Source organism: Phalacrocorax carbo, chromosome 1 (assembly GCF_963921805.1).
Source record: "Phalacrocorax carbo chromosome 1, bPhaCar2.1, whole genome shotgun sequence".
In the NCBI taxonomy this organism is placed as follows: domain Eukaryota; kingdom Metazoa; phylum Chordata; class Aves; order Suliformes; family Phalacrocoracidae; genus Phalacrocorax; species Phalacrocorax carbo.
The window spans coordinates 100,486,068-100,500,030 of NC_087513.1; the positions used below are offsets into that span (position 1 = coordinate 100,486,068).

At 38.2% G+C, this 13,963-nt stretch overlaps 1 protein-coding gene across 3 annotated transcripts in view; it reads left to right on the plus strand.

Moving 5' to 3' along the window:
• Positions 1–13,963, plus strand: part of EPHA6 (EPH receptor A6) — a 520,098-nt gene that overhangs the window by 316,705 nt on the left and 189,430 nt on the right. The gene's annotated exons all lie outside the window — the stretch shown is intronic.

Here is a 13,963-nt window from a genome sequence, read left to right on the forward strand (position 1 = left end):
TTCAGGTAGTTGTGGAGAGTCTAAGTTGTTAATTAAGACATTAAGTGAAACTGAGCCTAGTAAAGTGGCCATTTTAGGAGTGTTAGATACTTTTTCTTTTTTTTCCTAATGCCTCTAAAACTTGTTTTACCAAGGTCCAAAATTTGCCTTCCTTTGAGGACAGTAATTGACGATTGCCGAGTGTCTTATAGCCCTAGGGTTTCTGGGATCATCCTGTGACTATGCTTGCAAGGTGTCTGCTGTCATCCTGTGCCTGTATTCCTTTATGCTGCAGTTAATTCTGTGGTCATAGATAGTTCATCCAACATAAAATAGCTCCTTGTCATTACTGCCTATTAGTAACCGAATGTATATTATATGGCACAATGCACTACCCCACATAATCATACAGAGCTAAGCAAAAGCTTAAACAAATTAGATGAGGACCAGTCACCTGGTCCTGAGATAGTTGCTGTGATTAGCTGCACTAGTTACAGCTAACCGAGCTGAAGTAGAGCTTCAGGCAGGCCAAGATAATTCCAGAGACCTGATTTGTTAGCTTAACCCGAAGTCTAGCCTGTCACAAACAATGGCAACATCATATTTACCGAACTCTAAGTCTACACACAGTAGTAGACTTCCAAGATATGCTTGAACCTAAATTCGGACACTATATTTATCTTTTCTCCAATGTATTCCTGATAGGTATGCTAATCAGTAGGGGTTTTTAATCATACCTAGTTCATCGGCCAGAGGTCTCCTACCACATGAGGATGAAATCTTTCATTTGGGTGACCCGTATCTGGTGAGAAATGCATTGTATACATCATAGAGAAAAGGTTTGAGGCAACTCCATGACATTCAAGATGGCACATAGCCAGAAACTCAAGCTCTCCAGGCTGTGCCTACGTGTCTACATCGCCTCACCCTCAGATTGAAGAAGGACGATGTTGCTGGCATGAGGAACACTGTGCAGAGAGGCTAAAATAGCCAGCAGATCTGGAGATGAAAGGCAGTGCAAAAAACTTACCTTTATCAGTGACCACAGATGTAACCAAATCCTGGCAGTGCTGCCTAAAAGGTTTGGGTTTTTTACAAAACTGCATGATTCCTAATTGGTCTTTGTGATTAGTTGAAAAATAGGTTTAGCAATGCTTAATTCACTTACTCAGTTGGACTGTCAAGCACTTGGCAAACTTTCAGACTGAAATGGTTGGATGGCAGATCTGAAGAGAAGTGGACCTTTTAGATTTTCTTACTGAGACTAAGATCTCTGATAATCCAAATTGTTTAAATACTTTTCTGTCCACTGAGAAATAGAATTTAAAAATCATGGGCAGAAAGCCCAGCTCCAGATCATATGGAAGAACTTAACCTCATAGTTTGAACTACGTAACTGTTTTGAAACTTGTTTTCCCTATATACAATGACGGGAAGCTTAGGTTCATTACACGTATTTTCGAGGTTAAATCTGTAGTTTAATTTAATCCACAATCAATCATTTACCTATGCATTTATTAGGTAAACACAATTTAGCATACAGAATTAAAGCGATTCTTTAGTGCTAATACATTATTATCATTGACTATGGTGTAGATTTTAAAAAGTTTTGTCAGTTTATTCTGAGGTTTTGTCCTGCAGGCAGAACACCTAGTTCTTCAATAAGCCCAGTGAAGCTTCATGTGCTGTGGTTTCAAGTCTCAGGCACTCCTGTTTGGCCTGGTTTTCATAAGAGTTGAGAGCAGCCTTTATGCAGGGAAGGATGTCAATAAAAGCTTTCTACTCTGCTGAGCTACTTACTTAATACTTGTGGAAACTTGCTGCCTTGAAGACTTCTACCCTATTCAAAACTTGAGTAGACAAAGCCCTGAAAAACTGATTTAATTGGGCCTTGTTTTGAGCAAAGGGTCAGACAAGGTGCCCTCCAAAGTCCCTTCCATCCCAAATTATTCCATTTCCATGTCCAGCTTGACTGGTATTGACCAGCAGCTCAGAAGCCTCTGAGGACATGCTGACAAGCATCTATATGGCAGGACAGGATAGTCTTTTTTTCTACAATCCTAAACTAACAATAAACAGGGTTATACAAGTACTCTAAATTTAGGCAGAAGTATCAAGCCTCTGCAAGACAGATTTTTGTAATAAAACAAACAAACAAAATATTTGTATAAACTTTTTTGCTTGCATTTTAGTTTTGGCTCATATAATTAGCATTTGCAATTTGATTTTACAGAACACTGATGAAATGCAAAAATATGCAATAAAATGTATTGGTTTAATTAGACTTATTAACAGGAATTTTTTCACAAGCATCTGGTACACACTTATACTACAGGAATAGGAGGATCCCAAAAGATACTAGTCTATAAGCAAAAAAGGAATGAATAGTCCTCTGCAACATCAATTCTTTTTTTCTTTTTTTTTTGCTTTGAGACTTTTGTGTAAATGAGTTTCAATAGCGAAGTTAAGATTTCTGAATAGGTCAAATGTAAACTGAGAACAAACTTCTCAGTTACAGTGGGCTCCATACCTGAAAATTCCTCACTGCAGTAACTACAAGATCTGTGTCTTTTATGTAGAAAGGAAGAGACGTTATAGGAGAGTAATTTGTCGCTGAGGTTGTTGAAAACATCAATCTCTAGAATTGCTTGTGACTTTACCCATAGGATCACACATTTTGACTTTTCACACTCTCTCTCATGGTTTGTCCCCAGGTATAATTACCTAACTAGCTCTTAACTGGTAAGAAAGTAAATAGTTTCTAAGCAAGGGATGCTGCCTCATTTTTAATAGTTTGGGGGTTCCCCCACCACCACCACCATAAACATCAGAAAAATAAACACTGGTAAAAATTTACCCAAATGGTTTTATACATTTCTGTTGGTTATTTTTTCAAGGAGGGAGCTTTGTAACATGGAACAGGAATGTTATCGACAATGCTGAGGACCTCTTCCTTGATTTCCTTTAACACCAGCTTGGAGAACATATACTGTGTTCTCCATAGCATTCGTGCCAGAATTGGGTGCATGAAGGGGATTTCCTGTCTTGGAGAAAAGCAAAACAAAAGCATAAAATGATTTTTAAGGAGTTCTGAGCTCTCAAAGAGCAGCATTCCCTCTCCTCAGTCACTCTGTGATTTCTAAGTATCAATTTTTATGTGAGTGCAGAGCTAAATTACATATTATTGTGTGCACCACACTGTCTTCATGATTTTTATTGTATGGATGTCATACATTGCAGTCATATTCCTACATTTAAGCTGTTTTGAATAAAGCAGTTCATATTTGCTTTTCTTTACACTTAGAAATGACAGAAAGAGAAACTGGGGCTTTTTTTCTCTCTTCTTCCAAGGTATGCTTCTGAACGTATTGCCTTGGCAAAAGCTGAGATTTTTGAAGAAGCTATTTAACCATCAGCTCATTGAAGACAATAAATATTATCCTATTTCACCTTTCTTGACCACATTCAGCTGAGTAAGTTTCCTAACAGTTTTGGGGAAACAACAAACCATCAGTCTTGCTCTGAAATGCCCTTCTCTGCTCAGTAGTTACAGAGAGAACTGACACAGGCTGGTGTGGTTCAACACCACAATTATGTTAGCTCTACAGTGGGTGGCTGAGTGAAAAATCTCATTCCAAAAGCTAACTGATTTTTTTCCCCTAGCTGTAAAAAAGTTGTAAGATGAAAAACCATTTTTGATAAAATGTACTTACATCCTTGGAAGTGAGGCTTTTCCCCCACTTTCTCTTTAAATAGCAATAGAAGATATCAATAATAACTATCATAGGAAAACTTAAAAGAAAAGCTTCACAGACAGCTTTCTTTTACTGGCACTAACTGTATTTTATAAAACATTTTAGTCTACATTTTTGTCTCCATCTTAAAGCTGTAAAGCAGCTCAGGCTGTAAAAATATACCATTTTATATGGTCCTAGAAAGACCAGAGAGGTTTAGAGATAGTATTGTGAATTAACACCATTTATCTTTAGAGAGAGAAGATAGTTTTAGGAGTTTATGTGTAGTTTACAACATTATAAGTCTAGTCTCTAATATCAGTTCAAACATCCTCTTTGATCTGAAATGTCTTCTTTTTTTTCTTTTCAAATAAAGTTTCTGTCCTACTGATCAGATAAAAAAAGAAGCAAAAGCTTGTCTCGTCTCAGTCCTCTCTTAAAGAATTATCCAGGAGTAATCTAGTTCCACCACACTTTTCTTTTTCCCTCAAACATAAACAGTGCTGCACTGAAAACAGTTCTGCTAATATTCTATGTCTAGGCTGCGTTTTAACTGAGAAGACTTTTAAACCTAAACAAAAACAGTGATTGCAGGTGACAGGAAAATCATTATGGTATACTTCTCTAGAACAATAAGGAGGTCATTATCCTTCATTACTTGTAGGTGCCTGTCAGTATTCAGCAAGTTCCTCTGGCTGGTCCAAGGGCAATGCCACCTTCTCAGACATCTTCCCCAGTGTGTTAGCAATCACATCATCAGACTGATTGTATTTGGGCCTATAAAACCACACTACAATGGATTGAGAGCTGCCTGTGTACATGCTGAATACCAAATGTTAGAAGCATGACTGAGCTCATGTCACTTCACTGTAAATGTGGCTGAGACCCAGACTAGTCAAAAATAATCACGTTCAACTTTAAAAATAAATCTAGAAAAATTTTAGCTTTCAGTACATGACAGAAAATAAAATGCCCTAGGTCTACTTCTTAAACATGCGAACCAAAATACAATATGGGAAATATTCATATTGTCTGTACCTGGCATCTCCACTATGGGCTCAAGGCAGCCAGTTTGAGCGTCCACCTTAAGCTACCCACGTGGCCTGGGAGTGAGAGTCTCCTTCAGAACGTGCCCAAATTAGGTGGTGGAAGATCCCCTGTGGTACGCTCCAGGATACTTATGCTGCACCGATGGCTTTCACAGGAAAATATGGAGTTTTGTCATAAAAGGGTTAGCAGCAGGATCAGAATACATTTCAAAAGCAGTGATGATTTCTAAGCCTTTTTTTTTGACTCCTCTGATTAAAGCTTTCAGTTACCCGGCAGGAGAAATATATCAAATTCAAAGGAAAATTCATGTAACATGAAATGCTGAGGATAATGTTGGTGAACTAATCTCAAGGACGCATTAAAAACTTTTTTGGAAATGTGCCATTTTATTATGCCTCTCCTCCAGTCTCTAAAAACAAATGCTTAATAATTTTATCAAGAGGGAATTCAGTCTTAAAAATGAATCTCTAGTGTCTTTCAGGTATTGTACACTTTAAAAATGCTGCTATTAAAAAGACATGGGCGGCGTGGCACTGGCAGTACAGTAAAATTGACCTCACATTGCTTCACCTGCACAGCTATTGATTTTTCTTTTTCTCTTCATTTTGACATTTCACATGATTTAATCTAAGATTCATCATTTTGGAAATGCCAGGTTTAAGGTAGGTTTTTTTATTGTTTGGGAAGAGTAATCATTGAAATGGTTTGCTACTTATCTTTTTTCAGACAGTCGGCTAAACACATCGGCACTGATTCAACTCAGAATTGACTGAGTGTATTTTTTATTTATTTCATAGTGTATTCCAATGTGCCTTTTTACTAAGTAGCTAATTGTATCAAAGTCAAAGATAGCAGTGGTGTTTTGAATAGATTCCCGCATCTCAGCACATTTCATGAAAAAAAGCTCTCTGGGGATAAAAGCCTTTATGCAACATCACACTATGTGATGGGAAAGCAATATAAAGCAAGCATGGAACATACTAATGCAGTATATATTACAGAAATAACAGATAGCATTTCTTGACATTTATTCAGCACCTAATAATTAGAATTATAGTCAACATATGCATGGGGCACAGGAGAAGTAGGAAGCCGAATGGAAACTGGCTGTTTGTGCTCAATAGAAAAATGTGAGCAGCCCTGTGAACTGGAACTTTATGATACGGAGCTGGTGCAACTGCATGGTTCAACTTCATTCCCATTTGCTCTCCCAGTATAGCATCTGACTGAAAGCCAAAGAGTTTACAAAACACAGAGCAGCCTTGAATGTCCTTCTAATGGGTGCTCCAACACACATTTAAAGTGCTCAATGGCTGCTGAAAATAAAACTCACGATGTTTCTTCACTGCATCAGTGTGCCAGCAAACCCTCAGAGCCACACACCAAATCGTGCCACCTGTCAAGAGGCATAAGGTATGTGCCACACCTCAGAAAGCAGAGAGGAGCTGGCCACCAGGAAATTACAGGGGCTCTCTCCATATTTAGGATTTAATTTTGACACGGGACTGGAATCAGATGACATCTGGCCCCCAGGACAACCCAGGGAGATTGCCTGTTGCTGTCTCGTTTTCTCCCATTGTTGTGGGTCCGTATTATCCAGCAGCCCTTGTGGCAGCCCTGCTCCGCTGCCAGGCAGGAGATGGAGCTGCCCTTGAACCATGTGGGAGCTTCATACTTGGTTCCTGAAACAGCCTAGGAGCCCAGGGCTGGTCACTCCTGTGGAAACTGCCTGCACCTTGGTGCGGCTCTGGTCACAGCAAGCTGTGGTTGGTCTCTGGCCTATGGAAGTTTTCTCTCTGTACAGAACTGATGCAAAAAGTGCTTTTCATTCCCAGACCATACCACTCACTTCCTCATCTCTTTTTACTGACTTTTCTGTATCTGACAGAATTCATTCATTTAGTCTGCTCTCTCTTTGCATCACAATTCCCTGTAGTATACACCATGTCATTGTCCTACACCACAAAACGGCATCTTTGCCTCACGCTGAGACTAGCTACTGGTTGTTACCTTCAGCATTTGCTGAAATGCTTGTCTCTGTCCCTCACAATGTGTTACTCCTTAATGGGCAGCATTATCTTGACATTACTAGGAAACTTTCCCTTCAGGCTTAGTGAGGGAGGAGAGATGCATCTCACGCAGAGTAAACCTCTGTTTTAAATGCCTTGGTGGAAGTTATGTAGGTAATATGATAAACAGGGTGTGGGAAATGTCTTTTGAAACAGTAAAGTGTGTATGGTTTACTTATGCTATGGGGGAGCTGAAATTAAGGTGGTGATTTATGCGAGCAGAAGCTGTCAAAAGAACCATGATAAAACACATTTCAAAGAAGGTATTATCTCAGTGGGATGAAGGTTGATTAATTCATTTTTGAAAGGCTTTTATTTTTTGTCTATTATGTATCTAGCATTACCTGGGCATGGTTGCATAAAGCTTAGTCCAGTTCCTATGTCCTCATCATCTTATTATGCAATACACTTGCTAGGATCCAATTTTCTTCAGTGTTGGTGATTCAAAATTTCTTCTATTAACTCCTACTAACATTCTCATGACATTAAAGAGATGCCTCTAAGCAAATAAGAATTTAATATTCTGTAAAAGGAGTTAATCTAAATTTGAAATACAAGAGTTTATGAACTGCTGGCTCCAGTACACCTAACAGTCAGCCCTTTGATGAGATTATCCAATTTCTTACCTTGAGGTTTCATACCTTAAGGTATAAAGCGATATGTTTCTCTACTCTTCGTAAAAAACCCTTTCATTGTACTCAGAGTTGCATCAATTTTTGTCAAGCTGTATAGCTGTTTACTTAATGATTATCCATATACAAATTGAGCTACCTCGTTGTCTGTGGCACTGTTCCATTAATATTGGCAGTATCCTCATTTCTAAGTACTTTGTGGGTTAATGTGGAAACAAAGTTATAGCTAGCTGAATAACCTGCATACACTTTCAAACAAAAAAATATCTTTCTTGAAGGACAATTTAATAGTAATAGTACCATTGCAGTAGTAAGCGTTTCTTTGTAAAAACCCAGAAAAACCTTCCCCAGTCCTGTATGCTTGATGGAAGGCTAGATAGTAGGTCCATTCAAAATGAGACTTTGACCATGATTTATTTTTTTATAAACTCTTCATGTCTTCATAAGTTGGAATTGGCACAGCAAAGTGGAAATTCAAGAACGATATGAAAGCTAATCAATAAGCAGTAGAAATAAGATCTCATTTATTCACTTGGTAATGTAGGAAATTTTTCCCCTTATGAAAATTATTTTAGTGACTGTAGTGCTTTTGTAAGATTACAGGTAGCAGAACTTGAGGCTGAACTCATATTAATGGGGAAAACAAGGCCAGTGCAAGGGCCAGGACTTTGAGTTCTGACTGACCAATCAGCACAGTTTGACTCTAACGCAGATGGACCATTTCAGAAAGCATTTTGTCTTCATCCATAGCATTCCACCTGATCTAGTGGAAGATGTCCCTGCCCATGGCAGGTGGGTTGGAACTAGATGGTCTTCAAAGGTCTCTTCCAACCCAAACCATTCTGCGGTTCTGTGATTTATGTCAGAACTGCTACTTTACTGGTAGCACCTAGTCAGAGTGTCTATCTATTTATCAGGAATTTAAATGACACTCAATTTTAATTTTTATTGTTGTATTGGCACAATTTTTATTGTTAGTTTTATATTTGTGGTAATTTTATTACTTTCTTTTATTATGAGGAACATATAATGCCTTTTTGTGAAGCGCATGGGGAGCATCCTCTGAAAAACAAAGCAAAACAAAGCAGAAGTTTTTGTGTCTCATTAAATTATTTTAAAGCTTGCTTTTAAAGGAACCCTACCAATGCTGACAGATTCTAAATATTTCTCATTCAATTGGTTTCTCCGTGCAGTATTTTACTACCGCCACTACTGTTTCTAGCCATTTCTTGAGCAGAGTGCATCTTACCAACTAAAAGACATAATACTGCTGTGAGATACGTGCCTTTGGAATGGTATGTGAGTTGGATGTACAGGGGAAAAAAAAAAAAATACTTTGGCACTCTGAAATCAACATTTTGCAGAAAATATATTAATATTAGAAACTGTATTTGTCCACTACAAAAACTAAGCGTTGAAAGACAGAGATAAACAATGACGAAGAATGAGGGAAGTAAAACAAAATAAGGCTGGATGTGTCCAGCACTGACTCAAGCTCTTATCAGTTGTGACAGCCACGCAGTCCGTGCATTGTGTGCCATTTTAAAAAACAATAAAGCCTCCACTGAGCATATCTGCTGACTGATTGATACTTCTGAAGGCCCTTGAATCGAGTAAAAGTGGGTCAGCAGAGTGATGTACACAGCACGCTGGTAAAAATAGTTTGTTAAATGAACATGTTATCTCAGCACTTTAGATTGTAAGAAACAGGTCTTATAATGAGATATATAGGTGACCACTCATAAATAAATACATCTGATGCCAGATCTTGAAGAAACAGGATGACAAGAAAATGAGCAAGAAAAAGTTACTCTGCTCTTTGTAATTACTGGGTGTTCTGCAACCATGCAGGATAGGTGTTATCAGTTGCATTATTAAATGTACCCAGTAAATCATTTCCTTGTGCTTCCTCTTTTGCATTTTGAAGACAAAAACCTGTGTTGTTTTTTATTTTTCAGGACAATTAATGAACATGTTTTGGAAGCTATTAGACAGTATTTCAAAGTAGAGCTACTTGAATCAGTTATTCTGAATTATTCCTGACAAAAAGGTTGACATATTTCTGCAGATAAGGTGTGTGCAAATAACAACATTGCTACTGATCTCCAGTTCAACTTTATCTTTTTCATTCTGTGGCATTTATTAGATTAGCAGTTTTGAGACTGTAGATTGAAGACGATATGAACAGGAGCCATCATTCTCCTATATGTAAATATGGTATTTATTCTGTTCCTTTATCAGCATCTCTACACCAAATTCCAGCACAAAAATACAAGGTGAAGGGCCCTAATTTACCAACTTTCTAACATTTTTCTTAACCAATACATTAAATATAAACCTTATATTAACTCCTGGGCTTTCACATTTTACTTTTTTCTCCTTCCACATATGCTGTTTAACATGATTGATGTTCACTTTTCTTCAGAGGAAGGTGAAGGACTTTTTTACATTCTTGCTTGAAGGCTTCTCTGCTATGGCTTCAAAATGAACAGTAAAAACTTTCTTGATGTCGTGATGTACACCATCACAGCATACATTTGTTAAATGAAAAGGCTTGCTGTGCAGAAGAGAATTGTCTGAAATGCGAACGAGGGTAGGTTGAATAGAGGCTTTTCTTTAAAAGTTCTCCCCAGAAAGAGGCCTGCGATTTGGAAGGGGGCATGAACGGATCAGAAAAGCATTCTCTGGAGGGATGGACAGGACATGTAACCCCTTCCTCCCTGTAAGAAGTAAATGAGGCAGGGTGCCCCAAGAGCAAGGCAGCACTGCAGAAGGCTGAGCTAATTGCCAGCACTTTCTTCTGCTTAGGGCAGTTATTCCTTTGATAGGAAGTCTGACTTTCTGCTAAATGAAATTGGAAGAAGTCTTGGAACAGGCATTCCTTAATGAATGCCTTCTTGACTCCATCTCACCTAAACATACCTCTGTCCTGTATGGGGAGGGCAATGCTTCCCTTTTAGCTTACTGGGAAATAACTTGAAAGGTAGGAAGGCTGTGATGGTGGCTCTTTCACAGGCAGCAGCTGATTTAAAAAGCTCATGAACTATCTTGAAAAAAATATTGCTGATTCCCAGAAGAATTAACAAAGTTGGGGTCTAGTTAACTGTGTCCATCTAATACTTGTCTTTGTTCATGAATGCCAGGACAGCCAAATAAGAAGCAGCAAAGATTCCAATGCTGCCAAACTCTATAAACTCTTGTGCAGATTATACTCTTTTTTGACAAATTTTGTCAGACTGTAATTCAATGAGGAATTATGAAAGTAAAAGATAAATGGAAATAGAACACTAATGTAATTTAAAACTAAACAAAGCATCTGTCTTTCATCGCTCTGTCAAATGGGGCAGAAGCACAGACCTGTGAACGTACAAACACATTGTATGCAATTTCCAGCAATCACCTTTCTTAAAATGAATGGAAGCAGCAGTAGCATACTTCACATATGTGAATTACATTAGATATGGCAATCAAGTCATGGTAACTTAACGTAGCAGGTTCTAACTGGTAAATGTTATCTGTTAGAAAACAAAGATGGCCTTTGGGATAAAACTGAAAGATGAGGTGTCAGAGCAAGAGCTCCATCCTGGCATATACTATAGTTTCTCCTCAGGGGTGGTAATTTGAAGTAATGAGTAGTCCTTGCTGAATGACCTTGTACATCTGCTGCACTGCCTATTCAATCTGTAACTCACTTTCCATCAATTGCACTTTTAGTACAATTAAATGTGCCATCATAAAGCGCTAAAAATGAACAACACAATCTCTGCATATGTTCATAGCTATTTAGCCTGGGATTGGGAGGGTGGCAGAAGTCCATCTTAAACCTTCTGTTCATGCCAAAGTGCAATTTGTTGATTGAAAGATGCTAGCTGATAGAGCTGGAAGAGGATGGCAGGATTTGCTTAGCATGCACAGAAGCACACACAAAACGATTTGAGATTGGAATGCGTGTGTGAGCCAACTTGCTGCTAAGAGGCCACCTGGATGGTGGCATGAAGAATGAACTGCCCTTTCCCTCCCCACCCCTACCACCCCATCCTAGGCAATTTAAAATCCTTTACAGCATAGCATGAGTAAATATATGCTGCCATGTTGACAACAAAGAGACATGCCTGTTTTGTCAGAATAATGACATCAAAGTAAGAATATTTTGGACAGTTCTCATTTTCATATGGGTTCTGGTAGAGCCAGAGTCTTCTTTTTATGCATATTTGTCATTTGGTACATATCATAAAGAACTTAAATCCTCTCTAAGTTAAAGTGAACAACGCCATCCTTCAAGAAGATCTATGAGGATGGAGCGTCATGCCACAGAACTGTTTGGAGGGACGATTTCTGCCCTTCCCTGGGGCTGCTGGGTGGAAATGCAGAAACACACTTTGCTGCCTGAGGTGCTGTTCCTCCTGGAGGCACTTCCCATCTGACTGTCATCTGTCACCACCTCACCACCAATGGTTTGCCCACAGCATAGGAGCAAGTACCCATCTCCTCCAGGTCCCCTCTCTCACTTCCTGTGCTTGCTACAGCCATGCCTTGGAAACAGGTAGATTCACCTACCTGGAGTCTTGCAAGACCCAGGGAAGAAGTTGTGATACCAATGTAGAAAAAGCAATATAATTGAACAATGAATCAATGCACAGTATTTAGAAAGTCGTATTCCTGTCCAAAAAGGGGGAAATAAATAAGGAAGAAAATAGATCAACATTGGTACTGCTCCAGCAATTACTAAGAGATTTAGGAGTTTGAAACCTTTAGGTATAGGGTAGAGAAACTCATTCCAATTTTGCACACAGCCATACAGTAGACTGCTTTTTTTTTTTTTTTTTTGGAATTACCACTAAGCAGAGATTAAAGGTGTGGATGTTGGTGATTCTGAAGTTATAATTAATATTTTTAACAAATTTAGGAATAGTTTCAGCATTTTGCAGATTTTGCAGAGAGAAATAAAGGAGCAGGGTGAATTTTCTCCACTGAAGTCTATATCAAAGTTCTCTGTGTCCCTGCATTGTGGCTGCAGTTCAGTGCTCAGAATCTGTTTTCAAAATTATTTAAATGTGAAGTAGCTGATTTGATTGCATTGAGGCCAAAATCTGCTGTGTAACAATGGATTTGCTTTATTTCACTTGCCTTTACACACTGAGAGAACCTATTCCGGATCAGTGGGTAAGCAAATGTAACTGAGTATAATATTCCTGCTGATTGCAATGTACAGTGAAGAACTGTATTAAAATTTCCTTTAAATTATCTTGCCTTTTTCTGTTTCTTAGAATAGTTTGATATTTTTGAAACTGTTAATTTACAGGGTAGATTTTTTGTTGTTGATATTTGGTCAAAGCATAAAACCAAAATCTTTGCATCTATATCATTTTCTTCATTATGGTAGCAGAACATGAATATTTCATGTACTGAAGAAGGATCTATTTCAAACCACCTTTGAAAGAAAGGCTGTTAGGTTAAATTGTCTACTTTTGTAACAAAAGTCTTGGAATCTCAGCATAGTTGGGTGAGGTGATTTGGAAAGATTTATTTAAAGATCATATGCATTTCTTTCTACAGTTAGCTTTAAGGAAAGCTGACTCTATGTAGTCACTCTAAACATGCAGCCTCTACTGTTGTTGTTCCAAATTCTAATTAGTTGCCTGTGACCTGATCTGCAAAGAAGCTGGGCAGCTGTAACTCCAACTGGATGCTGTGAGAGCTTAGTAGATTTGGAAATCCAGGATATATTACCAAATACATATATTTCAAAATCAGTAGTAATTCACATTTAATTTTAACAGGTTAAACCCTCAGTTGTAAGGCTCTACAGCTGCTCTGAACAGCTTTGGCCGTAATGAAGGGATCCTGGACCCAAGCCATTCTATCTGAAAGGCAGTTTCACCATAATGTGCAGAGAGGCCAATATCCAGTTGATTCTGGTTAGAGCAATGTTTCTGACACTGAGTTAGTCCAGAATAATCCCAACAGTAACCATCACTGCTTATGCATTATTTAGGACACAAATGGTCTCAGATAATTTCAAATAATTTTATTAATGTTGTTACATATTCCAAACATTGGAATAGCCTGCTAGGAGCGAGAGGAAGCACAGTTTATGTCTGCACTCAGGAAATCATCTGTTCCTTTCCCTTCTGTTCTTTTATCCTCATGTCTTGGATTCAAGCATTTGAGAAAGGGACCTTTTCCTCCTACCCACACTTTTCTTGCTAGACCATAAATAATGGATGATAATTGAGCACTTTGAAGTACTTTTATTGTCTGCCAGTGTCATCTCCAGTATTTATCTTGTCTACACTTTAATTCAGTGTTTCCAAATGCGGTAAATCTGAGACCTGGGCCTTGTAACAGTCTAATATTTATTATATCATTGACTAAGAATTCAGATGGACAATCCCAGTTTTTCCTCCTATCATGTCTTAAGAGCTTCATTTTACCATATTGTAAATTTCCTATCTCAGGAATAGGATTCGTAGTTTAGTCTGATTTTGAAAATTCTCCT